Genomic DNA, 26,607 nt, shown 5'->3' with positions numbered 1-26,607 from the left:
TCCGGATCTCCGAGTACAGGGTCCATCTGAACTTCACAATCCGTGTCCAAATCCGAGTCCGGCTCAGGGTTTCCTGCCTAACTCGGATCCCAGAATAAGGCAAAATGTCATCATCCTGTTGTCAGATTCTGGCAGGATTTTAGATTCTAAAAAGGCCCCGGTGATCGGCGCCATTTTCACTCCGGCTGCAGAGAGTGCACTGAACGGACATGTCCATCTCAGTGCTGGGTTGTGTGACATGGGCATGGGGCTGCTGGCTTCTGTAGGGCTGGTGTATCATACCAGGGGTACTATGTATGTCATTAAGGGAGACATGTACTAAGAAATGATAAAAGTGGAGAAGTGAGCCAGTAGAGAAGTTGCCCATGGCAACCAATCAGCATTGATGTAACATTTATAATTTGCATACTATAAAAGTTTACAGAGCAACTGATTGCTTGTCATGGGCAACTTCTCCACTGGCTCACTAATCCATTTTATCACTGTTTAGTACATGTCCCCCTTTGTGGTGTATCTGCCAATGAGTGATCTGTCCATAATCCATATACATCCAGGGGCACTGCCCCAGTATTAAAATCCAGTATACTGTGTGTACATCCATGGGCTGGTGTGTCCTAGTGTGTCCTCAGTATCAGTCCAGGGGTGCTCAGTCTGTCATCTAGTGATGTATCTGATAACAAAGGGTAATCTGTCCATAAACATCCAGGTGCTCAGCCCCAGTGCTTAGAAAACCCAGTATACATCCAGGGGCTGGTGTATCTGAATCCTATAAGTATTAGTCCAGGGGTGCTCTGTCTGTCATATGGTGCATCTGACAAGGGGTGATCTGTCCACCTAGGGGTGATCTGTCCATCCATCCAGTGGCTCCGCTCATGGGCGTACTATAGTGGGTACAAGGGGTGCCACTGCTATGGAGCCTAGAGGCTTAGAGGAGCCTGGACCCAGGTTACAAAGTTGAATACCAATTTTCCAGATTTGACGGATAAACAGTCGGGTCTGATCCATTGCCCAGCCTGAGCTATGTGACATCACATTTCCAGTGAGAGGAGTGTGCAGTGGATGTTATAATGGTAAGGGGGCACTGTAATGTGGCACAGTATGAACTGGAGGTCACTGTAATGTTACAAAATAAGCACTGGGGCACTGTAATGAGGCACAATTTGAAGTGGAGTCACTGTATTGTGGCATAATATGAACTGGGGACACTCTCTGTCATACTGTGAATTGGGGGTACCATGTGGCATAAGGTGTACTGGCAGCCCTACAATGTGACATCATGTAAATTAAGGAAATATGATTGTTCATAAAATAAACTAGGGCATTACTATAGTTCAGAAAATTAACTAGGGCACTAATATGGGGCATAAAATAAATACTGCGGAGAGGTTTCTCTCAAGAATCATTCTCTCATCAATCAACAGGGGTGGATTTAGTTGATCTAGACAGAACAGTAACGGCCACCCCCTACTTGCATAATTTTAGTATTTTTATTGATTTGTTATAGGCCCTCATTTGATGATAGCCAATTTAATATAATGATAATAATAAATTATTATACATATTTACTATGTAGGACAGCTTAAAGGGGCAGTATGTGCATGTCCTACCCATTTACACTCCATTCATGATGGCATATGGTACAGTACAGTGGGAATATTTTACAAACAAGTGCCGCACCTAGGCTTGTGCCTCATGTGCCTAATGGGAAATTTACCACTGCCGTTCAATATGTTGCTACGTGGCCCACAAAGTTCTGGTTACGCCCCTGGCTCCGCCCCACTTGTTAAATTAAAATAATAAAATCTAAAAAGCCTAAAATATAATTATAAAAAATATATATATTTTTTTTGTTTGTGCTGTACCCCAGTGTACTATAGAATATTTATTTTATTTTCATAATTACTGTGACACTGCTGGTAAGACCACAGTATATTATTATTTCATACTCATACACGTATTGTGTGACACTGGTGAAGGTGGTACTACAGTAATATATTTTCAAACTCATCTCACACACTTATTGTGCGGCACTCTTTGTGAAATTAAACCACAGTGTTTGATTACTATTCCTAGTGGGTGGGAGGGTCCAAGGACAATTCCATCTTGCACCTCTTTTCTTTGCATTATGTTGTGTTTGGAGCATTGCTGACTGTCATCTTGTGTAGACAACAAAAATTTGTATAGTTTATTAAACTGCCACCCTGTCTGCCACTGCAGTGCCATTCTGTTTCCTAGATGTGCCATGTTGGAAGTTTAAGTGCCACATGTTTGTGCCTCCCACTGCTGTCGCTAAATATAGTCATGCAGCTACCTTGATGCAACCTTTTGGCCTAAACTGGATGAAAACAATATTGTGAGCTGTGAGGTGGTCGAAATTAGTGGAAATTAATGTTATTGAGGTTAATAGTAATGTAGGAACAAAAATAGGCCCAAATTCTCTGATTTTAGCTGTTTTTATGTTAAAAAAAAATAAAAAAATAAAAAACAGATCCAAAACAAATACAGATCCAAAATATGAAGGAGATACAGATATAAAACAAGAAACCAAAACCCAAGATTTCAGGTGGCGCATATCTCTAATTAGTACCATTTATGAACAGTAATTCAACTTACTATTGTAAGGTCTACTAAATCCATAAATTCAGTGCTTAAAGTGGTCCTAGAGAGGTGGTGGAACTCAACTTCCCCCACTCCCGATGCCTATGTAATAAAAGGGCGTGGTCTCAAAAAGAAAGGGGCGTGGTCATGCATTAGCTTCCCCATTTCAAATTACGCTGCACAGTAGCACAATCTTATTCACATTACACCACATAGTAGGGTCCCCTATTTATGTTAGGACACACATTAGTGGCCATTATACACAAAGCCCTCAGTAGTAGTAGCAGCACCCCAAATACACATAATGACCACAGCAGTAGTGCCCTTTATACAATGCCCACAGTAGTAGTGCCCCTTATGCAATGCCCACTGTATTGGTAGTGCCCACAGTGGTTGTACCTCTTATGTAGAGCCCATAGTAGTTATGACCCTTATGCAGTGCCCCCAGTAGTAGTGCCCCTTTTGTCCCCAGGATTGATGCCCCTTATGAAGTGCCTCCTATACAATGCCCTCATTAGTAGTGCCCCCAGTAATAACACCCCCAGTGGTAATGCCCCTGTGTAGCATTGCTCCCAGTGGTAATGCCCCATGTAGTATTGCCCCCAGTTGTATCTTCCCCTGTAGTAATCCTCCTGTGTAGTATTGCCCCCAGTAGTAATGACCCCTGTAGTAATGCCAAATGTAGTAGTGCCCACGTGTATTATCGCCCCCAGTGGTAATACCCCAGGTAGTTGTGCCCCCTGTAGTAGCACCGCTTTTACAAAATAAAATAAACATAATACTCACCGCTCCTGCGTCCGACCGCTGGCGTCCTTCTAGCTGCCCGCTCCTTGGAACTATGAGAGAGACGTCATGACGTCTCTCCATAGCGCACACTGCCAGAGCCAGAAGCTGGAGCTGTGGGAAAGGAGCCATGCACTCGCTGGTAACAAAATCTCAGCTGGTGCCCGGTATCTCCCTGCCGCTCCGGGCAGACATTCTGGGTTAGGTGGGCTGCAGATCCACCCTGTTCCGGCTCACTTTAACCCCTGCATAATATTAGTTGGGAAATAAAAGATTCACATCTGTAGTACAAAGGTAAAATACATTGTTTTCTCTTACCCTGTTTTATTGTTAATGAGTGGAATGAAGTAATTCCCCCTTTCCTAAATATTTAAACAAAATATAACACAATGAATGACATGTTCATTTGTCTAAATAAAGGCTTCTATATATTAAAACAATGACTATCCTTGCTTTGTAATATTTTTTCTACAGAGGACAATTATAATTGGATAATCCAACAAGATTCACCTACTTCATTACACCCGTGGAGACATTCATCTGCGTACAATTTAGCAGAGTTATACAATATTATTACAGGCTTATATTGTATTACATGGTGGAACAATGTAATAGACTGCTTGTTACAGTTTTCACTTAAAGTATTTTGTGTAAGTACAGTTCCCATCTCTGCCTCCTTTTTTTAAATAATGAGTAGCAGATACTGTATAAGGTCATTCCATGGTAACAAACGTTACATTTTGACATATTTTTCACGTGAAATATATTTTTTTGAGCATGTGTTTTGAATATTTTGTGTGAAGTAAATGTAGTTAGTGTAGTACATGATATGCTTTCATTTTGATGCAAAGCTTGTCATGAAAACTGGTAACAAACATTACATAAAAAGACCATTTTCATGGAATGACCCTATACAGTAAGTGCTGTTTTAAGTATGGTACAAATACTAAAAAATATATTAAAATATACTCCTTTCTTTCTTTCTTTCTTTCTTTCTTTCTTTCTTTCTTTCTTTCTTTCTTTCTTTCTTTCATTCTCTCTCATAGTGAGTGACCGTTTATGTGAATAAGTTAAAAAAAAAGGTAAAAGACCAATCAGAATGCATGGATTCATCAAACAGTTCTTCAGTATGGTACCTAAAGTTTCTCCTTAATGTTTAATTGGAGTAAAAAAAACAAATGTACAGTACTGTAAGTCACCTGGATAGCCAACATAACCTAAATACAGATAATGATTTACTGGTTTCTAAAATGTGAACACTTTAAAGTAACCATCAAAAGGCTTACAATCCTCTGTAGTCCATAGCTCCACATATACAATGAGAAATATTTATGCCCACCAAGATTCTATACCAATAGAATATTTAAGGGGTTTTCTCTGTAATACTTCGCAGCAGCACAGATTCTCTGAGCTAAAAGCTATTTTCCTCCAGTAGAGATCTCACAGCAGCCAGAAGGCATCCCCAGCCTTGCTTCAATTCAGCAGGGTCATCATAATGGAAATGTCGACATTTTAAAATTGAAACTTTTGCAGTTGGCATTTATCAGGTACACATAGTGGATTGTTATGAATGAAGATTCTAACATCCTATACATTTAATAAGACATCATTTTAAAACATCAGAGTAAATAATGGGCATATAGACTTCATGGTTGAAGTAGGGGCGTAAGAAGGGTGGAGCGAGCGGAGCTCGAGCTCCAGGTGCCGCTGGGGTCAGAAGGCATCGGCTCCCTGTAACAGGGCTGGGAGCCGGGACTCTGGGTAGGAGGAGATGACTATAAGAGAGGGAAGGGGTGGCCACTACACTGCCTGCATGTTCCATGTCACTGATTGCACTGCAGAGAGTCCAGTACAGTGCAATGTGGTGTGTTGTTAGGGAAGTGGGGCGGTTTGTCAGAAGAAGCTTCTTGGCTGTCAGGTATCTGCATTCAGTGATCTGGAACATGCAGGCAGTGTGGTGGCCACCCCTACCCTTTCCTCAGTCCATTCACATAGAAGCTCTGCCCCTCCAGTCTAGAATGAGGAGCTGCTCTGCTGCTGCCCACTTGGTAAGAATGAATGTGTGTATGTGTTTATGTCTGTGTATACTGTGTGTTTATGTGTATATGTGTGTGTGTGTGTGTGTGTGTGTGTGTGTGTGTGTGTGTGTGTGTGTGTGTGTGTAAATGTGTTTTGTGTGTAAATGTGTGTATATGTCTGTGTGCATATGTGTGTTTATATGTATATATCTTTGTATACAGTATGTGTGAGTATATGTGTATGTTTATGTATGTCTGTGTGTATATGTCTGTGGATACAGTGTGTGTGTGTGTGTGTGTGTGTGTGTGTGTGTGTGTGTGTGTGTGTGTGTGTGTGTGTTTATGTATGTCTGTGTGTATATGTATATGTGAATGTCTGTGTATATATGTGTGTATATTTGTGTGTTTGTGTGTGTGTATATATATATATATATATATATATCTGTGTATATATGTGTTTATGTATGTCTGTTTATTTGTGTTTATGTGTGTTATATATCTGTGTATATGTGTGTTTATGTATCTCTGTGTATATTTGCATGTGTATATATGTGTGTGTATATGTGTATATATCTGAATATATGTCTGTATATTTATGTGTTTATGTGTATATGTGTATATATCTGTGTATATATGTGTGTTTATGTATGTCTGTGCCTAAATGTGTGTGAATCTATATATATATGTATGTATGTATGTATGTATGTATGCGTGGTGGTGGGTGGGGGCGCCGTGACATGACCCTGCTCTTTGTGTCATGTCTCCATACTATGCCTCTGTGTGTAAGTAGTTGTGTGCTTAGTGCATTGTGAGATAATGAACATAGTAACATAGTATCTAACCTATTTGTGGTCTCCTATGCACGATTATTTTGGTCTAAATTTTGTCTGATGCTGATGTCAGCCGTTGTGTTTTATTCCCTTTTCATAGTAACTATAGTGCGCGACTACGCACCATAACCCTGGATATCCTTATCCATTAGGAATTTTTCTAACCCATTCTTAAAGGTGTTGACTGAGTCCACCATCACAACTCCCTCAGGCAGGGAATTCCAAACACGTATTGTCCTTACTGTGAAAAAAACCTTTACGCCGCATTGTGCGGAGTCTCCTCTCCTCTAACCTAAGCGAGTGTCCAGGTGTCCTCTGTGCTGATCTTACCAAAAACAGGTCCTGAGCAAGCTCTGTGTATTGTCCCCTTATATATTTGTAGATGTTGATCATGTCCCCTCTTAGTCTCCTCTTTTCCAGTGTAAACATGCCTAGCCTTGCAAGCCTTTCCTCTTATTCCAGAGTCTCCGTGCCCTTAATTAGTTTGGTTGCACGCCTCTGAACCTTTTCTAGCTCCAGAATATCCTTTTTGTAGTATGGTGCCCAAAATTGCACACAGTATTCAAGATGTGGCCTTACTAGTAATTTATATAAGGGGAGTATAACACTCTCATGCCTTGCATCAATTACACATTTTATGCATGCTAATATCTTATTAGCCGCCTTTGCTGCAATCCTACTTTGGGTACTGCTGCTTAGTTTGCTATCTATGTGAACCCCTAAATCCTTTTCCAGTACAGAATCCCCTAATGATACCCCATTTAGTATGTAGGTGTCATTTTTGTTCTTGTTACCACAGTGCATTACCTTAAACTTGTCTGTATTGATTTGAAGTGCATTCTCCATTTTGCTGCTCATGCTTCTAATTTAACTAAGTCGTTCTGAAGAGACTCAGCATCCCCCTCCGTATGTATAACTTTACACAATTTGGTATCGTCTATACTATAGTATATACTGGCAATGTTTATACTATGGATTTTTATTTATTGCATTCAATTACACTACATAGAAAACACATTTAACGTGAGGTGGTTTTCTAACCAAAATTTAAATCTACTGCATTTGAAATAATGCACATAGTGCTTGTTTTTCAATGTTTGTGGCATTCATAAACCAATATCTGAGTTGCATAAAAGTGCACATTCTTGATTTGGGCATATCTTAGACTTTCATACCCTTAGAGCTGCAGATGTGGAAATGTGGTGGGCAATTGAAAATGGAGTACAGATTTGTCCACGTACATCTAGCCTCCCTGCACATAAAACAGCACGCCTATGCACTCTGTATGCCTTGGCATAACTCGATAGCGCTGATCGTCTTTACATGTAACATTTTCCATTAAAAGGCATCTTATTCACAAAAGCATATGAATAGAACACACAAGCAGCTTATACTGATTAAAATTATATGTGGTATACCTATATTCTGTGTGCAACCGTGGTTGTATCTGCATATGAAATGGTACGTTACAGTGTTTTACTAGAAAACACGTTATAGTGTTTTACTAGAAAACACAGTAACATAGCATTTTGTATGCAGATACAGCCACAGACATACAGAGAATAAAGGCATGTCATATTATTTCAATCAGCATAATCTGCTTGTACTTCCTATTTTCATAGTGATGCAACTAAGACACATTTTCATCAAAAAAAGACGGAGTAGCACAGGACCTGTTGGCTCACTCACGCCAGGCATCTCCCGCTACGTGGCGTATTGAGGCAAGATGTATGAGGACACATCTGTACATTATGCAGGGTAAACTTAACAGCATTATAGGCCATGGCAAAGCAATGCACTGGGGCCCCTAACCACCCATTCACAGGAATAAATGATACAAAAATCCTAACTTACCCCTCCTGTGTTCCCATACTGTATATTCTCTCCCCATGCTTCCATACCGTGAATGGCTGTCAGCACTCTGGTGTATAGCTCCAGCTATCTGGCTGCAGGCTCGGAGGTAGATCAAAGATGCTGCCTGGCTGCCCTCATTGTGGGTAATTCACAATCAGATCAGCCAGGCAGCATTCTCTACCTGCCTCCCAAGAAGCTCCGAAGGCACTACCCTGCCCTTGCCCTAGATTTGTGGGGCCCTGGGCAGTTACCCATTAAGCCCATATGTTAAGACGGCTCTGGCACTATGGGCCTGTTCATGTAAATGTAACATGCCCACTGGAGAGGCAACATAAATTGGCTTGCACACTTCCCCAGATATACCCCTTTTGAAGGCATACAGTTTCTTTTACAGGTACTGGATGCCACATGAAAATATATGTGATGATGGTAATTGACTTTGATGCTGACGATCATTGTTTGCTGCCTGTCTTTATCTTGATAACTCATTAAATTACTATGGGAGAGATGTATCAAAGCTGATATTCAAAACCCTACATGACCAGGACCCAAGGTACCGGTAGCAACTTCTGATTCCTTACCGACCCACTCGATTCCTGTGATCTGTAGATAAAAGACGAGCAGAACCTAGAATCTCCCCAAATTCAACTGGGGTCAAGTTTTCAGCTTTTCAGCTCCAACTCTATAGAACTCACTTCCCTATAAAGTTTGAGAGGCCTCCACTCTAGAATCCTTCAAAAACAGATTTAAGAGTTACAGTACCTGTTTACTTTGCATTTCACCAATGTCCCTTGTTAAGCTAATTTCTGTTTTGTGTTGTAAAGGCAATTGTGAAGCACTTTGAGTGGGTATTCAATTTGCTCCAGTAATCTCTCAGCTATTGAATTCGCCCCCTTGTCAATTCAATTGAGGCCAGTTTTCGCCTGGTTTTTACGGAAATATTCCCATATGCCTTTTTTTCTTTACCTTTTTTTTTTTTTTAATGAAAAAAAAGACATTGGCAACAAATGCCTTAACATCTGTGAAAACAGCCCGCATTTTCGCTGGTGTGAGAAAAGCAGTGGTTTTGCCAATCCATATGTTTTTCGCTCCTGCTATTGAATAGGGTGAATCCCCATTTGCTCTAAAAGTAGCAAAAAGTCAATTATTTTTTTGCCTAGGCGGAAAAAAATGGACCTAATGTCTTATAGGGAGAAAAGTGCTATATACTGTAAGTGACATGATGATGCTGCTGCTGATGATAATAATAATAATAATAATAATAATAATAATAATTATTATTATTATTATTATTATTAAAGCTTGGAGAGATATTTTACAGGCTGTGTTTGAAAAATGACAGCTACAGTAGGATCTGATTGGTTGGTACTTTATAACTCTCCACTGTTTCTGTCTCCAAGCTTTGATACATCTCCACTCCTGTTGGATTCCATTCTTTGTGTATGACTTGGCCTGGTTGACTTCACTTACATTTCTTGCTGCTCACTAGTAGTAGCCATATAATTGTTCAGTAGCTATGGCTATTTGTAAAATTGCTGTACTTTGTTTACACTAGAGAGTTTGATTGGTTTTAGCCCACCTGCTGTTTACGTAAGAGTTATTCTACTGTTCTACATATATACAGTATTAAATGTATATATGTAGAACAGTATATGTATGTATGTAGAACAGTTTATGTTAAGATTGTAAAAATACAATATCAGTAACTGCATCAGATTTGAATGAAAAGATATGGAAATATTCACTGCTTCAAAATTAAGTAAAAGCTTAAGGATTTGATGGCAGCATATGACGAGTAAAAAAAGACCACTGCATTACTGTAATTATACTGTATATAAAAGCCAAAGAAAATGATGCGAGGGAATCAAAAAATTCTTCACAAAAAGGTTTTGTTTTGCAGAGGTCAGCAGAATATTCCAGTAATGCGGCCAATTGAGGAAACTCTCTGCGGATCAGATTACAGCAATTTAGATTATGTCTATTTGTGAATACATCTGCCTGACCCTAGTCCATTAAATAAAAAAAACAAGTCTGATTTCTGTCATCAGCTTGACAAGAATTTCCCATAGTGAGCCTAAGTGTAGGAACTACATTATGCCAAAGTTATCGCAGAACTGTAAGATATATGATGGAAAACCATTTTATTAGTATTAAAAAAAATCCCATCTGCTAACAGTCAGTATTTGTAAACAGCATCTTTGCAGTCACTGTAAATATCAACAGCAGTTGTTTTCAAAAATATATTTATTTAGCCGCAGTACAGGAGAATTAAATGGTGTATGTTTTCAGAGTTCCACGCAAAAAGTGGTTTAGCTTCCAGATCAGTATGTTTAATGTAACCTAAATTAAGTTAGCTGTAGCTCAGGACACACTCTTTTGTTTCAGGTTGTTAACCACAAATGTCTTATAAAATGAAGCATGTTTACTGTCATTTTGCAGAAGTCATATCTTCCTTTATGAATTTGGTAATGCAGAATTTGAAGATACCAGTGTGGGATTGTTATCATGCACAAGCCAAAGCTGTCAGGCCTCATTACTTCCAAGACAAAAATTACAGAATAATGTATTAAGTGCCTCAGTAGAAACACGCACTGCACCAATTCCATACCATGGTAACATGATGACACCATCAGACTCTGCTCTGAACTGCATCCCCACTGCCTCAGGTTGTCCCTGCAAATCAATGTATCTGTGATTGTGATACATTGTAAAGTGAGTAACGCAGTGAGATAGCTTTCCCTGTGCACTAGCTCTTCATTTGTGTAATGTGTCATTTAATTGGATTGTATGACCTTTCTATAATTATTTTACATCAACGGCAGCATTCAGCATTTGTTGATCCGTTAATTATTCTACTCAGTATTGGGGATCTTTTGGCAAATGTAAAAATTTGACTTTTTAAATGTCACAAGTGTCTTTGTAGATGCTTCATTTCTAGGAGTGAAATCATTTTTACATGTCATGGAGAAGAGTAGGGATGCTGCTGATGCAGTCTGTGAGAATGAAACCTTATCGATTGAACAAGGGAATTTTATTTTACAGTGCTGGAAATGTTTTACTTCTATCTGTCCTATGCAAAATGTTTTGCTTGCCAGTTTGTGTTTATATCATCTGCATTTATTTAGCTTTTATATCATGAGATTGTCAGTTGTGTGCTAAAATGCTCAATCAACGAAGGCTCATCATACAGCATTACATATTAATTCCTATATGCACATGATGGATAATTCTTCCCTTAATCAAACTTGCCATGCCTATTACCCAGTACAGTGTATTGCTGTTTCCACCAGGAATAACTGAATTTTATTATAGTAATGAGCAATATTCAGCAGGGAGTTGTTCCTATGCATGCTGTACAGAGTTCATGTTTTTCAGAGATTCCACTTTTATAAGGAACGTCATTTCTGAGCAGAGGCTCCTATACAGTATGTGGTCACTACTGACCTTCTCTTATGTGGTTGCTTGACTTTGTGCAAGCCCCAAGAGTCAATTTAACTGCAACATATTTGTCTGTTTGCTCAGGTCTCTGGTCATAGTCTTGTCTGAAACATCTCCACACAGTATGTCTGACTACTTTAGCATTGGGACTTTCCTGCATGGTACATCAGTATTTACCTAACTACTCCCAAATTTTGGAAAATTACATCCAATAGGGGATTTTTAACCTCAATTAACAAGAAGACATCACAAAGCAGTACAAAGCAGACTTCTAAGCATTCACCATTTCTTCAAACGGGTGTAGTATGATTCGCTGGTGATTGGGATCCCAGCGCCCAGAATACCGGCACCGGGATCCCGACCGACGGAATGCCTGCAGCGGGGCGAGTGCAAAAGAGCCTCTTGCTACGCTATTTAATCTCCCTCCAGGGGTGTCGTGGACACCCCAAGCGGGAGAATAGTTGTCGGTATACCACCCCTTCAAACAATATAGGGAAATGATAGAAACACTGTTCAAAAAGGGTTAATACTGTCAGTTTTCCAGAGCAGATGAATAAAATGTATACAAGCAAGTAAAGGAACCCTGTGAAATGACGGCCAGCATTTCTGTTCTGTAAAGTGCTATCCCTCTCACAGAAGGCAGGCGACAATCATCAGACTTGGCAAATGCTAAGCATTCCTCGATGAACGCAAGTAGGAATAGTATTCATATTAAATTCATATCAAATTGATTTGAATTTTGCACTTTTTACAGTGGCACAGTAATAGTAACTTAACATTAGATAGATAGATAGATAGATAGATAGATAGATAGATATAGAGAGAGAGATAGAGAGCTATACTACTCGGGTGTGTGGCACGCCTTGGCGTTTAACCACCCAAGGCATGCATATATCAAATCGTAACCTCACAGCCAAGAGTTGTATATCTATCTTATAAAATGGCCCCTGTTGTGACAAAATAGGATGAAACAGATTCAGAATAGGAGGAAAAATAAGTCAGAATAGGCTGTTTAATTTGAATTATTTTTAATGAATAAACATTAACCAGATACACTAACAGTGTACGTAAATAAATAGATGTTTTTCTTTCTGTCAGAAATGTGTATGTCTCTCAGTGAGACAGAGATGTGGTGTGGTCAGTGAGACAGAGATGTGGTGCGGTCAGCGAGGCAGTGCTGTGTTGCTGTCAGTGAGGCAGTGCTGTGCTGCTGTCAGTGAGGCAGTGCTGTGCTGCTGTCAGTGAGGCAGAAAGGTGGTGCAGTCAGTGAGGCAGTGCTGTGCTGCTGTCAGTGAGGCAAAGATGTGGTGCTGTCAGTAAAGCAATGCTGTGCTGCTGTCAGTGAGGAAGAGATGTGGTGATGTCAGTAAAACAGGGATGCACTGCTGTCAGTGAGGCAGGGATGCGCTGCTGTCAGTGAGGCAGGGATGCGCTGCTGTCAGTGAGGCAGGGATGCGCTGCTGTCAGTGAGGCAGGTATGTGCCACTGTCAGTGAGGCAGGGATGCACCACGGTCAGCGAGGCAGGGATGAGGGATGCGCCACTGTCAGTGAGGCAGGGATGCACCGCTGTCAGTGAGGCATGGATGTGCTGCTGTCAGTGAGACAGGGATGTGCTGCGGTCAGTGAGACAGGGATGTGGTACTGTCAGTGAGACAGGAAAGTGGTGCTGCTGTCAGTGAGGCAGTGATGTGCTACTGTCAGTGAGGCAGATATATACTGCTGTCAGTGAGACAGGGATGTGGTGCTGTCAGTGAGGAACGGATGCGCTGCTGTCAGTGAGGCAGGGATGCACCGCTGTCAGTGAGGCAGGGATGCGCCGCTGTCAGTGAGGAAGGGATGTGCTGCTGTCAGTGAGACAGGGATGTGGTACTGTCAGTGAGAAAGGGAAGTGGTGCTACTGTCAGTGAGGCAGGGATGTGCTGCTGTCAGTGAGGCAGTGATGTGCTACTGTCAGTGAAGTAGGGATGCACTGCTGTCAGTGAGGCAGAGATGTGCTGCTGTCAGTGAGGCAATGATGTGCTACTGTCAGTGAGGCAGATATATACTGCTGTCAGTGAGACAGGGATGTGGTGCTGTCAGCGAGGCAGGGATGGGCTGCTGTCAGTGAGGCAGTGATGTGCTACTGTCAGTGAGGCAGATATATACTGCTGTCAGTGAGATAGGGATGTTGTGCTATCAATGAAGCAGGTATGTGCTGCTGTCAGTGAGGCAGGGATGTGCTGCTGTCAGTGAGGCAGGGATGTGCTGCTGTCAGTGAGGCAGGGATGTGCTGCTGTCAGTGAAGCAGGGAGGTGCTGCTGTCAGTGAAGCAGGGATGTGCTGCTGTCAGTGAGGCAGGGATGTGCTGCTGTCAGTGAGGCAGAGATGTGCTGCTGTCAGTGAGGCAGGGATGTGCTGCTGTCAGTGAGACAGGGATGTGCTGCTGTCAGTGAGACAGGGAAGTGGTGCTGCTGTCAGCGAGACAGGGATGTGCTGCTGTCAGTGAAGTAGGGATGCGCTGCTGTCAGCGAGGCAGTGATGTGCTATTGTCAGTAAAGCAGATATATATTGCTGTCAGTGTGACAGGGATGTGGTGCTGTCAGTGAGGCAGAGATGTGCTGCTGTCAGTGAGGCAGTGATGTGCTACTGTCAGTGAGGCAGATATATACTGCTGTCAGTGAGATAGGGATGTGGTGCTATCAATGAAGCGGGGATGTGCTGCTATCAATGAGGCAGGGATGTGCTGCTATCAGTGAAGCAGGGATGGGCTGCTGTCAGTGAAGCAGAGATGGGCTGCTGTCAGTGAGGCAGGGATGTGCTGATGTCAGTGAGGCAGATATATACTGCTGTCAGTGAGGGAAGGATGTGCTGCTTTTCTGTGAGTAGTCTCTCTATAATGGAAGCTATTGTTTACAGTTTGGTTTGTTTACAAATGGTGCTGTAACAGTTGGAAGCAGTTCAAGTGTGCCGTTATGCTGGGAACTGTGTAGTCATAGAGAAATAATTCACAGTCATGTGATCTAATGTATCCAATCATGTTACAGAGTTTTTTGTTATTATACTATGCCAAAATATTTGTAATAGATACAGGGCAGTAAGTAGGTGTGTGCCTGCGGTGCCTGGCATACAGCGCATATGCATTGCATATGAATTGTGGGCACAGAACCGCTGGCAACACCGGAAGTTCAGTGCCGCAGTACTAATGTGTGGCAGAATGTAGCTGCAGTGCCCAATTGGCGCCTATGTGCAGGCTGCTGCAGCACTGGGCACTGTATACATTATAGCAACACTGGGCAGTGAGAGTCTCTCCAATTGTGTGCTCCACCCCTCTCCTTCTCTCCTGCATTGTGTGGAGGGACTTCCTGGTTACAGGAGCTGACTGCTGCTGCTGCTCATCACCAGGCTTATATATAATACAGCATAGCTGCTCACACACATACATACATACATACATACATACATACATACATACATACATACACACACCACTGGGCTCTACCAAGCATAATGTGTATCTTAGGCTCTACATGGCATAATTTGGACTCTACCTGGCATAATGTGTATTGGGGGCTCTTCCTGGCATAATGTGGGCTCTGCCTGGCATAATGTGTATCAGGGACTCTACCTGACAATGTGTATCAGGGACATAATGTGAGCTCTGCCTGGCATAAGGTGTATCAGGGGCTCTACCTGAGATAATGTGGGCTCTGCCTGACATAATGTGTATCAGGGTCTCTACCTGACATAAAGCGGGTCATTCCGAGTTGATCGCTCGCTAGCTAGTTTTAGCAGCCATGCAAACACTATGCCGCTGCCCACTGGGGAGTGTATTTTTGCTTCGCAGAAGTGCGAACGCTTGTGCAGCCGAGCTCTGCAAAAACAGTTTGTGCAGTGTCTGAGTAGCTCTGAACCTACTCAGCGCTTGCGATCACTTCAGCCTATTCATGTCCAGATTTGACATCATACACCCGCCCAGCGAACACTCAGCCACGCCTGCAATTTTTCAGACACGCCTGCGTTTTTGCAAACCCTTGCCTGATAACGGTCAGATGACACCCAGAAACGTCCCCTTCCTGTCAATCTTCTTGCCGCCATCAGTGCGACTGAAAACTTTGCTAGAACCTGTGCACAACCACAACGGGCTTTGTACCCGTATGTCGCGCGTGCGCATTGCGGGGCATACGCATGCACAGAAATGCCGTTTTTTTAGCCTGATCGCTGCACTGCAAACAACGGCAGCTAGCGATCAACTCAGAATGACCCCAATGTCGGCTCTGCCTGGCATAATGTGTATCAGGGACTCTACCTGGCATAATGTGGGCTCTACCTGGCATAGGGGATCATTCCGAGTTGTTCGCTCGCTAGCTGCTTTTAGCAGCATTGCAAACGCTAGGCCGCCGCCCTCTGGGAGTGTATCTTAGCATAGCAGAATAGCGAACGAAAGATTAGCAGAACTGCTACTAAATAATTCCTTGCAGTTTCTGAGTAGCTCCAGACCTACTCCTAGATTGCGATCACCTCAGTCCGTTTAGTTCCTGGTTTGACGTCACAAACACGCCCTGCGTTTGGCCAGCCACTCCCCTGTTTCTCCAGCCACTCCTGCGTTTTTTCCTGGCACGCCTGCATTTTTTTAGCACACTCCCTGAAAACGCTAAGTTGCCATCCAGAAACACCCGCTTCTTGTCAATCACACTACGATGACTCGAGCGTTGAAAAAACGTCGCTCGAGCGAGATTTGTGTAGATCTCCAAAGTTTTGTGTGTTAAATTACTTAGCGCATGCGCACTGCGTACCATGCGCATGCGCATTTTCTACCTAATCGCTGTGTTGTGAAAAACGGCAACGAGCGAACAACTCGAAATGACCACCAATGTGTTGTGGGGACTCTACCAGGCAAACTACCAAGCGTGCCAAAGTAAGCCTCCTGTTATCCTGGACCAGCTTTGACCCAATGGATCAAAAAGACATTGCTAAAATTACCTGAATGTTGTGCCCCACTACCTGTGATTTGGACCTAGCCTCAATCAGGCTCCTAATATGGTGTATGGACATAATTGGCCCTGTGTTTGCAAAAATAGTTCAATGCTCTCTGCAGACAGGATCTTTTCCTGAACCCTTAAAGTGAGCAATTGTTAAAATATCTTCTTAAAAAAACTAATTTAGATCCCGACTGCATGACCAACTATAGACCGGTTATAAAGGTTATTAAGAAAGTGATTGCAAATCGACTGGAAACCCACCTGACAACCCATGATATATATGATCTATTCCAATCAGGATTCAGGAGAAGACACAACACTGAAACATCCCAGGTGTGTGTGTGTGTGTGTGTGTGTGTGTGTGTGTGTGTGTGTGTGTGTGTGTGTGTGTGTTAAATGATCTTCTCATGGCAAGAGACAGAGGTGACAGTATAGTCTTAATACTTCTGGATCTCTCTGCAGCCTTTCATATCATGGACCATGGGATTCTGATTGACAGCCTGAAAGATTTCTGTGGCCTGGATTCCAACATCCTAGTTCAAATTATTTCTTACTGGCAGGTCACAGAGAGTTTCATCTGGAGAACACTTATTGTCATCAGTGCCACTGCTATGTAGTTCCACAATGTTCTATACTATCCACTATGCTTTTTGCAGTATACATGCTATCACTGGGTGAAATAATCAGAGGCCATGGCCTGGTCTATCACTGCTATGCAGATGATACACAATTATACCTGTCCTTTTATTCCGGGTACTGAGAACCCAATAACAGCTTAAAATAGCTGTCTAGCTGAGCTCCAGGAGTGGATGAGTACCAGTTGGCTGTGACTGTATCCTGATAAAACAGAGGTCCTTATGATAGGACCTCAACATCAAAGGACAAGACTGCAGCAAAACTAACCAACTGGACTAACGCTTGGGGATTCCGAATTACAATCCACTGATCATGTGCAGAATCTTGGCGTTGTTCTGGATGGTGGCTTGACACTTCAACATCAGATATCAGCCACAATCAAATCCACGTTCTTTCATCTGATGAACATAGCCAGAATCAAGCACTTAATTACCTCTGAAGATCTGCCAGTCATACATGCACTTATATCATCTCGATTAGACTACTGCAATGCCGACTACCTTGATCTCCCAGCAAAACAATTGTACTACTAACAGCTGGTACAAAATGCAACTACCAGGCTGTTAACCAGCCACATAACACCCATTCTCTACTCCCGCCACTGGCTGCCTGTAAGATGGCTAATCGACTTTAAGATTGGCTTAATGACTTTCATAGCACTACATGACCAGCTCCTGATTCCATACTGCCTGGTTCGATAACTATGATCTGTAGATGAAGATCTTTTAGCAGTACCTAGAAACTCCCTGAATGCATCTATGGTCGAGCTTTTAGCCATGCAGCTCTTACTCTATGAAACTCGCTTCCCCATAAAGTTTGAGGCACCCCTACTCTAGAATCCTTCAAAAACATACTCAAGACTTTCCTGTTTACTCAAGCATTTCCTTAATTGTCCCTTTATTTTCTCAGCCTCTATATATTTTATAAAAGCTTTTCTGTACTGTATTATGTTAATTCTGTTAAGCGCCTTGAGTCCTATAGGAGAAAGAGCGCTATATAAATATAATTATTATTATTATTATTATAACACTGGGCAAATAGGCACATTTGTGTGCAGCTAAATGTGCTGTATGTTGTATATATATTGCAGTCAGTGAATTATGTTTCATCATCTATTTAAGATGCATCTTTATAAGTGTATTTCCCATTGACAGTGTCCCTAAAATTCTTTAAAGGTCTCCAATCAGAAACATCCAGTTTCATATGGACAGGGAGAATTCCAAAGGTTATGATGTGCAGTCTATAGAAACACCTGTTACAATCTGGTCTAAACTGTGTGTGGTTTTGATCTCAGATTTCTACCTGCTCCAAATTATTTTTATTCTCCTGGTTTGCAACATTCCGAAACATATCAGTAATCTTCTCCATCATGTGATCTTGTGATGGGGTTGCAGTTTTGCACATAGTATTTCTCAAGGTGTTGTGATGGCATAATGCTTTGTGTTTGATGATTTCACAAATATTTTTTGCAAATAAGTGTACATTCCATGGGTATGGGGTAGAGCAATATTAAAACTAAGACATGACCATCCCAGAAAACTGTTTTCCAGGACTTGTGATCAAGCCCCGTAGCGAAACGTGCTGGTCCTCAGAAAGACCCAATGTGCACAGCGGGATCTCTACTCCTACTCTGCCAGACTGGAATCCCCACCAACTGCTTCAAGTTATATCCATTTTGGCTGCTTTCTCATTGTGGTCACTGTACGCGGCATCCTCTGCTGTGTTTCCACATCAGGCTGCCTGTCTCATATGCAGAAGCAATAGCAGAACAAATGAAAGTAGTACGCAGCCTGGACACACACCACGGGGGTAATTCCAAGTTGATCGCAGCAGGAATTTTTTTAGCAGTTGGGCAAAACCATGTGCACTGCAGGGGAGGCAGATATAACATGTGCAGAAAGAGTTAAATTTGGGTGGGTTATTTTATTTCTGTGCAGGGTAAATACTGGCTGCTTTATTTTTACACTGCAAATTAGATTGCAGATTGAACACACCACACACAAATCTAAGAGGCCCTACTCACTGGCCGACCCGCCGCTGAGCTGCCCGATGGCGGATACGGCCGACGAGCGACCCGGCGGCGGGGGGGCAGTGACGGGGGGAGTGAAGTTTCTTCACTCCCCCCGTCACGCGGCTGCATTGAAGTGCAGGCAAATAAGGACGAGATCGTCCATATTGGCCTGCATGCACAGCCGACGGGAGACCAGCGATGAACGAGCGCGGGGCCGCGCATCGTTCATCGCTGGAGTCTCCACACTGAAAGATATGAACGAGTTCTCGTTCATATCTTTATAAAAATCGGCAAGTGTGTAGTGCCTATAACTCTTTCTGCACATGTTGTAACTGCCTCCCCTGCAGTGCACATGGTTTTGCTCAACTGCTAAAAATATTCCTGCTGCGATCAACTTGGAATTACTCCCCACATCTTTACCTGCAGCTGCGAAAGTGGTATTTGAAGCCTATATTGCTTGTTAATATTATTATTTTATCTAAAGAATTTCCTATTGTTATATCTCTGACCGAGTTGGATATTTTTAATCTGTGTATTTTTCATTTATGCCTCACATGTTTTCATTTATATTTCCTTCTCTGTTTCTGTACACGTTATTTTTTTATTCTTGTATAATACAGGGGTAGTTGATGTGTCTTATTTAGTACTATCCTAGAACTTTTTAGTGCATATAATAAAAGTTATGTTTTCATTTTCAGTGAAAAGAGTAACCCTACCCAATGCTGCAGTTCTCTTTTCATGTCCAAAACTGTTTTCCAGGCATATTTTTTATTTTCATTGGCTTGGACAACAGATTTGTTCTTGTGCATTGACTACAATTATATGCATACAGCAGATGTGTTATCATATCTAAGAGCATTGGAATAACATATGTGCCTGGAAGATGGATTTCTTAGGAGTCTGTTTTCTTCTTTAAGCCCAAGATTACCTCTATCACAATAATCAGTTCAAGGAAGGTCACTTGAAAAACTGTGTTGTGGCCAAACAGATATCAATGCAGTTTGTTTTGTAGATGCCTAATACAGGCCACCCAGGCTTGAATATTATTAGCTAAACTGGGTAACTGGACGGTTATTACTGTTTGTGTGGCTCAATATAAATACAATGCCTGCTAATAATCTAGATGTAATTATGTGGATTGTTAACAGAGCTGGATTAAGACCTCTCGGGGCTATAGGCAATATTGGTTCTGATCCATTCATATATTGAATATCTTTTCTAGACAAACTGCTGGAGCTGAAAGAAAATCTTACAAACAGCCCTTCCTACTACAGGAACAAAAAATAAAGTTACAAAGTAAACTAATCCATAGTACAGTACTTAATGATAATTAGATCACCGCTTATAAACAGTGAAAGGTATCATTTTCAATCATAGGTGCCTGCAATTCCATCAGCACATCATAGCAAACCTATTCCATTGCCAATCAGTTACACTCCCCAGTTGCAAGTGGAGATAGGACTGAGATACATATGATTCTGATAGGGTATGCACTACTCCTTTCCCATATTTTGTGACTGCCATACAATCCTGAGAACATTTTTGTGCATTTTTGTAACCACCATATACAATACTGAGAACATTTTTGTGATCATCACTACAAAGAGCATTTTTGTGACTACCTAACAACACTAAAAGCATTTTTGCTGCCACATAACACTCTATTCAGCATTTTTGTGACTGCCATTTCTGCAGAGACCATTTTTGTGACTGCCAGAGAGCACTGACTGCCATATAATACAGAGAGCATGTGAATAACCACCATATAATACAGAGACACTGACTGCCATATAATACAGAGAGCATGTGAATAACCACCATATAATACAGAGACACTGACTGCCATATAATAAATAGTTGTGAATGACTGCCATGTCATACAGAAAGCACTATACATCACAAAGTAGTTTTAAGACCGCCACACAATATTATCCTCTCATCCTAAAAAAATCACTCCTAAAAAAACATGAACTACTTCAGGGTGATCATAGCAGCCCCAATCACCATAACTGACCACCCGCCATTAATGTACCTCCTCTGTCTAATAAAAAATCCTTCATGTTAATTAACTCCAATAGACGCATTAACCTCTGCATCTGAACTCATAATAAAACCCATGCACAACTTATTTATAAACTTTCCCATAAATACCAATTACTCCCTCCTCTTCTTCCCATTCCATCCCATCTCCTCCAGCTCCATTAACCTGCTGTTGTTCTGTTTTCACTATGAATCTCCCAAGAGGCTGCTGCTGATGATCTCCACGGGTGAGAGGAGCATGTGATGGGCTCCTCCAATCAGAGATCAGCCCATGTTACGCAGCATCTCATGGGAATTGCCTAGTGGTGCAACATCAGTCCAACTGTGTCCCCCACTACCAGAGACAAGACTGTGAGACTGTCTGTGTCACTCACAGTCAGCGTCAGACTGACTCATCATGATCTGCTTCTGGCCCATGTATGCAGAGACAATGTTTAGATGTGCCTGGCAACCATACATCTGCTAATTGCATCGCTGTCATAACACAAGGTGATTGCAGGTGTAAGTGCAGAGAACCGGGTGCCTCTAAACACTGTGCTGGCATAAATGGAGCAGAAGTGGATCCCCGGTGAGTAAGACTAACACAGCTCACAGTCACAGGTTCTGACTCTGAGTCACCTATGCCACCCCCATGCATGATCATGTGTGAGCCAGTGCCGGGGACAGACAAGTGCCATGCCATCTGCCGTGCTACTGCTTCTCAATACATAGTGCATACAGAGCAGCACTCTGTATGCACTATGGGGGTTATTCAGAGCCCGCCACTGTTGCGGCATGCAGTGCAATTTTCCGGTGATGGGAAACTGCGCATGCGCATTGCTCCGCTCCGATAAAAACAATTGCCACTGACCGCCTGGCAGCGCAGCCAGGCTTTGTTGCCAGGGGTCAAACTTAAGGCCCGTACACACTGGCCGATATATCGGCCATTCTATTGAACGGGCGATATATCGCGGGTCCATTGGCCAGTGTGTACAGGCGATATGTCTGTGAACTCTGTCATTCACAGACATATCGCATCGGCCCTGCAGCACAGCCGCCAGCCAATATATCTACCAATATATTGGGGCATGGCTGTGTGTGTACGGGCGACTAGCTGACCACCCGTACACAAGCTGCTGCAGCCAGTGGTGATTGACAGCTGAACTGGGCGGGCGTGTGTACACGCCCGCCAAGTTCATGACGTCAGTCCCCGACGGATCGGGCAGTGTGTATGCTCAACACACCGCCCGATCCGTCCATAGATATATCTGCCAATCAATTGATCTGCTGTTATATCTATCAGTGTGTACCTACCATTAGATCCCATGTGTTCGCAATCAAATTGCGGACGCATCAGGGGGTGGACTCACACATGCTGGGTGGCCCTTAGCATGTGCAGAGATGAATGCAGATCTGGCTGTGTATGCAGCTATCTGCATTCATCTCTGAATAACCGCCTATGGCCCTCATTCCGAGTTGTTCGCTCGCTAGCTACATTTAGCAGAAATGCAAACACAAAGCCGCCGCCCTCTGGGAGTGTATCTTAGCACAGCAGAATTGCTAACGAAAGATTAGCAATTGCTAACAAAAGATTAGCAATTCTGCTAATATTAGCAGAATTGCTATCGAAAGTAATTTCCTTGCAGTTTCTGAGTAGCTCCAGACCTACTCCTAGATTGCGATCATCTCAGTCCATTTAGTTCCTGGTTTGACGTCACAAACACGCCCAGCACCCGACCAGCCACTCCTCCGTTTCTCCAGCCACTCCTGCGTTTTTACCTGGCATGCCTGCGTTTTTTGGCACACTCCCTGAAAACGGCCAGTTTCCGCCCAGAAACACCCACTTCCTGTCAATCAGCAGAGAGATTGAAAAGCTTTGTTCGCCTGTGAGTAAAATAGCATAGTTTAGTGTAAATTTGCTTAGCGCGTGCGCCCTGCTGTGCATACGCATGCGCAGAACTGCCGGATTTTAGCCTATTAGCAATTCTGCTAAAATTAGCAGCGAGCGAACAACTCGGAATGAGGGCCTATGTGCATTCAGAAGCAGCTCTTGGTAAACCAACCCTGTGGGGGGACCCCTAGGCGACTGTCCCTGTTGCTGCCCCCTCTCTTAATTTATCTGGCTCTACAGTTCCCCCAATTCAACTGTCATTAAAACCAGCCCTAATCTGCCATGTAAATATGTGATTTGTCCTTCAACACACTTGCCATAGCATTAGCAATCAGACGCAACCTAGCATCTAACCCATCATGTCAGAAACTAATTTAATGAGAGACTTTGTAGCATTCTATGACTGTATCTCACATTAAGGTTAGCCATTTATCTGCAGGAAGCCAAGCTATCTTTAAGGTGATTTCTGCTGAAGTGTAACTATTTGCATGCCACTGAGTATGTCACAGAAGTCTGTAGAAGCTAACGACTTGCATTCAGCTACATAAAATAAAGTATCATAAATAAAGGCAAAAATCAGGAGCTACAGTATCAGGGTATGGGAACAAGAACATTAATATTTCACACTGTTACAATATGACATCAATTTTGTTTACATTAATATATGTAATTTTAGCTTTGGGTATAATTCATACAGGGCACACATTATGTGGTTGCATTAATAAAGAGAAAAAGAGGGACACAATGCAATTTCATCAACCTGACATATTAAAGGTTAGTAATAACAACAACAATCATTTATCTTATTGTTTTTTCTGTTGACGCTGTAAGTGATGGTGAACAGGAAGATTATCAGTACTTTGGCTACCTTGCAAGACCTTCCAATCCCATTATATTGTGCCCTAAGAACAAGAAGATAATGTACTTGCACAAAATCACAATCAGCTTATAACGTAATCAGGAAACGTCCTTACAAGGCAGCCTTTTTCCTATTATTAAGAGGTATTTGATTCAGTTTATAAAAATATATGACCTAGAAAAAAAAATGTATCAATGATATACAGAAGCTTATAGCTGTGCTCTGGATTGCAGGTCGACCCCATATGGTCGACATGCATTAGGTTGACAGGTACAAAGTGTCGACATGGTATAAAGGTTGACATGTTAAGGTCGACATGACAATGGCCGACACAATTTATTTCTTTTTCATTAAATACCATTCACGCGGACTACGATTGGAAATAGTAGCCTGCACCGAGCACATCGGTTGTGAAGTGAGGCAACTTGCCCAAAGCATGGCGAGCTAACGCTATACACTAATTTGGGTCACATGCGCTTTAAAATTCTAAATGGCCCCCAAAATAAACAAAACCCGTTTGGACCTTTATACAGTATGTTGACCATTTCCATGGTGATCTTTTTACTGTGCCAACCTTTTGTACCTGTCTACCTTGTACATGCCAAACTACTGACCCTGTCCACCACTTGCATGTCGACCATATGGAATCAAACTATTGACTGTCGACTTATTATGGTCGACCAAATGATCTACACCCCTTGTAGCTGTAGAATGGATTAAAGCTGTGTTCTAAGTTGTATGTTATGGTGACTAGACTTCTGTAGCACACTATAATAGTGTTTCTATTATAGAAAATCTTCACCATTTATATACATGTGTTTGTGTGTGTGGGTGTTTGATGCAATGTACAGTACATATGTTTCCTTAAAATATTCTAATATTAACTAATGGTTAATATCAGGAAAACTGTGATGTTCTAGCATTCTTTGGCAGAAAGCTTTTACAAATGAAATCATTTGTTTCAGTCCATACTGCCACATCTCTGAAAAGTCCACCAACTAGTGTTGAGTAAAAATTGACTCTTTATCTTTACAGCAAAACTACAATTTTGAATTTACCCAATAAGCGTAAATCATTTCCATTGCCACGTAGATCTCAGCCCTGTCCAATTTGAAAAGAACTCTTAGCCAATGCTATATTTTTGTACGCTAAAAAAAAAAAAAAAAAAAGATGCTAGAATTTGATTCAAAGTGGTTCTCGAGCCTGTTCACTGAATCATCTCTATTTTTGAGACATCCTAGTGATCAGGGCCAGACTGCCCATCAAATTCCAGATGGGCTGGTGGTCCGGGCCAGGCCCACAGAGAGCCGGGAAGGCTGTGTGCAACCTCTGGCTCTCTGGACTGGCCGCTCCTCCGCCTCCCATACCTTCTCCATAGAATGGAGGCGTGTCATGAGTCCACACCCCTTGACTCGTGGCACGCCCCTGTCTTTAGTGCCCATGCACCCCCGTTCATGGCTCGCATGCCCCTGGCATGTGCGTGCCTTCGCTTGCACATGCCAGGCCTGATTTCGGCCCCCAGTATGTCCCCGCTAGTAATGGAGAAATTTTATCTTGATAAACAGAAATGCCATGTTCAGACTTTGTTATCACAGCTATCTAGAAAAGAATGTACAGAAGTCATGTAAGAGCCTCTACTAGATTTTAAACATAAATAGATCACATAAACATAAATTGCTAAATATAGTTAATGAAGATTGTGAAGATGCTATTAGGTACGCTGGAGGCGGGGGCTGCTGCAGCTTTGCTGTGGTTCGAGTGGATCTCTCCTTCTGTGGTGATGAGCAAGGATTATAACAAATAGCTGTGCATTAATCTGTGTTCCTGACTGCGGAGGTGATGCACAGATGGACACAGTTAGCATTGCTCCTGCTGCAGTCTTTAACCATTAATACCCCTTTCACACTGATAAATATTTCCGGGTTATTGCACATGAACGTGCATCAACCCGGGAATTTGCTCAGTTTGAAAGGGTCCTGTAAGAATATCCCGGGTCGAGCGTCACGACATTTCATCCCAAGTCGTGACCTGGGTTGAAGCCGGAATCGACCCGGGATGCTGTACAGTGTGAACGGGTATGCCGGGTCAAGGCGACCCGGCACCCGTTCTCTGCATAAGAGGAGGTAGTGCTTGGAGATGATTATCTCCAATTGCAGCCTCCGGTAGCGTCAGCGGTGACATCACCAACCCGGCAATATGCCGGCTCAGGCCACAAGTCTGAAAGGGGTCTCAAGCCGGGTTGCACCTGGGAAGCACCTGTGTACATATTCCCAGGTGAGACCCGGCTATGTGAGTCTGAAAGGGGTATTAACTAAGCCTTAGCTGTGGCTTGAGGTCACTGTTAGGAACAATGCAGGACTCATTCTGCACATGCTCAAAACGATTCTTGTGCATGAACAGTCCACCCACCACTGGAGTAGTATGCAAACCATTGGGTTTGTGTGCTACACTGTTACTGTGTGCAGAACCTGCTGCTTTACCGTCTGACAACACTGCTGCTTAGCTTTCCTGTAATGTTGAATATTGCCTGCAAGTGTACCAGACCCTAGATGGTGCTAATACTAACACACTATTTAATCCTTTTGCACCTTATGTTGCCAGAGGGGCTTCTTTACAGGTGAAAGATATTATCGCCATCACTGTATCTTTGCAAGCAGCAGTTACGCAACAATATAGAAATGCAGCAGGAGGTGTCGTATGTAAATAAATCC

This window comes from Pseudophryne corroboree, chromosome 4, assembly GCF_028390025.1.
Source record: "Pseudophryne corroboree isolate aPseCor3 chromosome 4, aPseCor3.hap2, whole genome shotgun sequence".
In the NCBI taxonomy this organism is placed as follows: Eukaryota; Metazoa; Chordata; class Amphibia; order Anura; family Myobatrachidae; genus Pseudophryne; species Pseudophryne corroboree.
Note: the sequence above shows the minus strand (reverse complement) of the source record.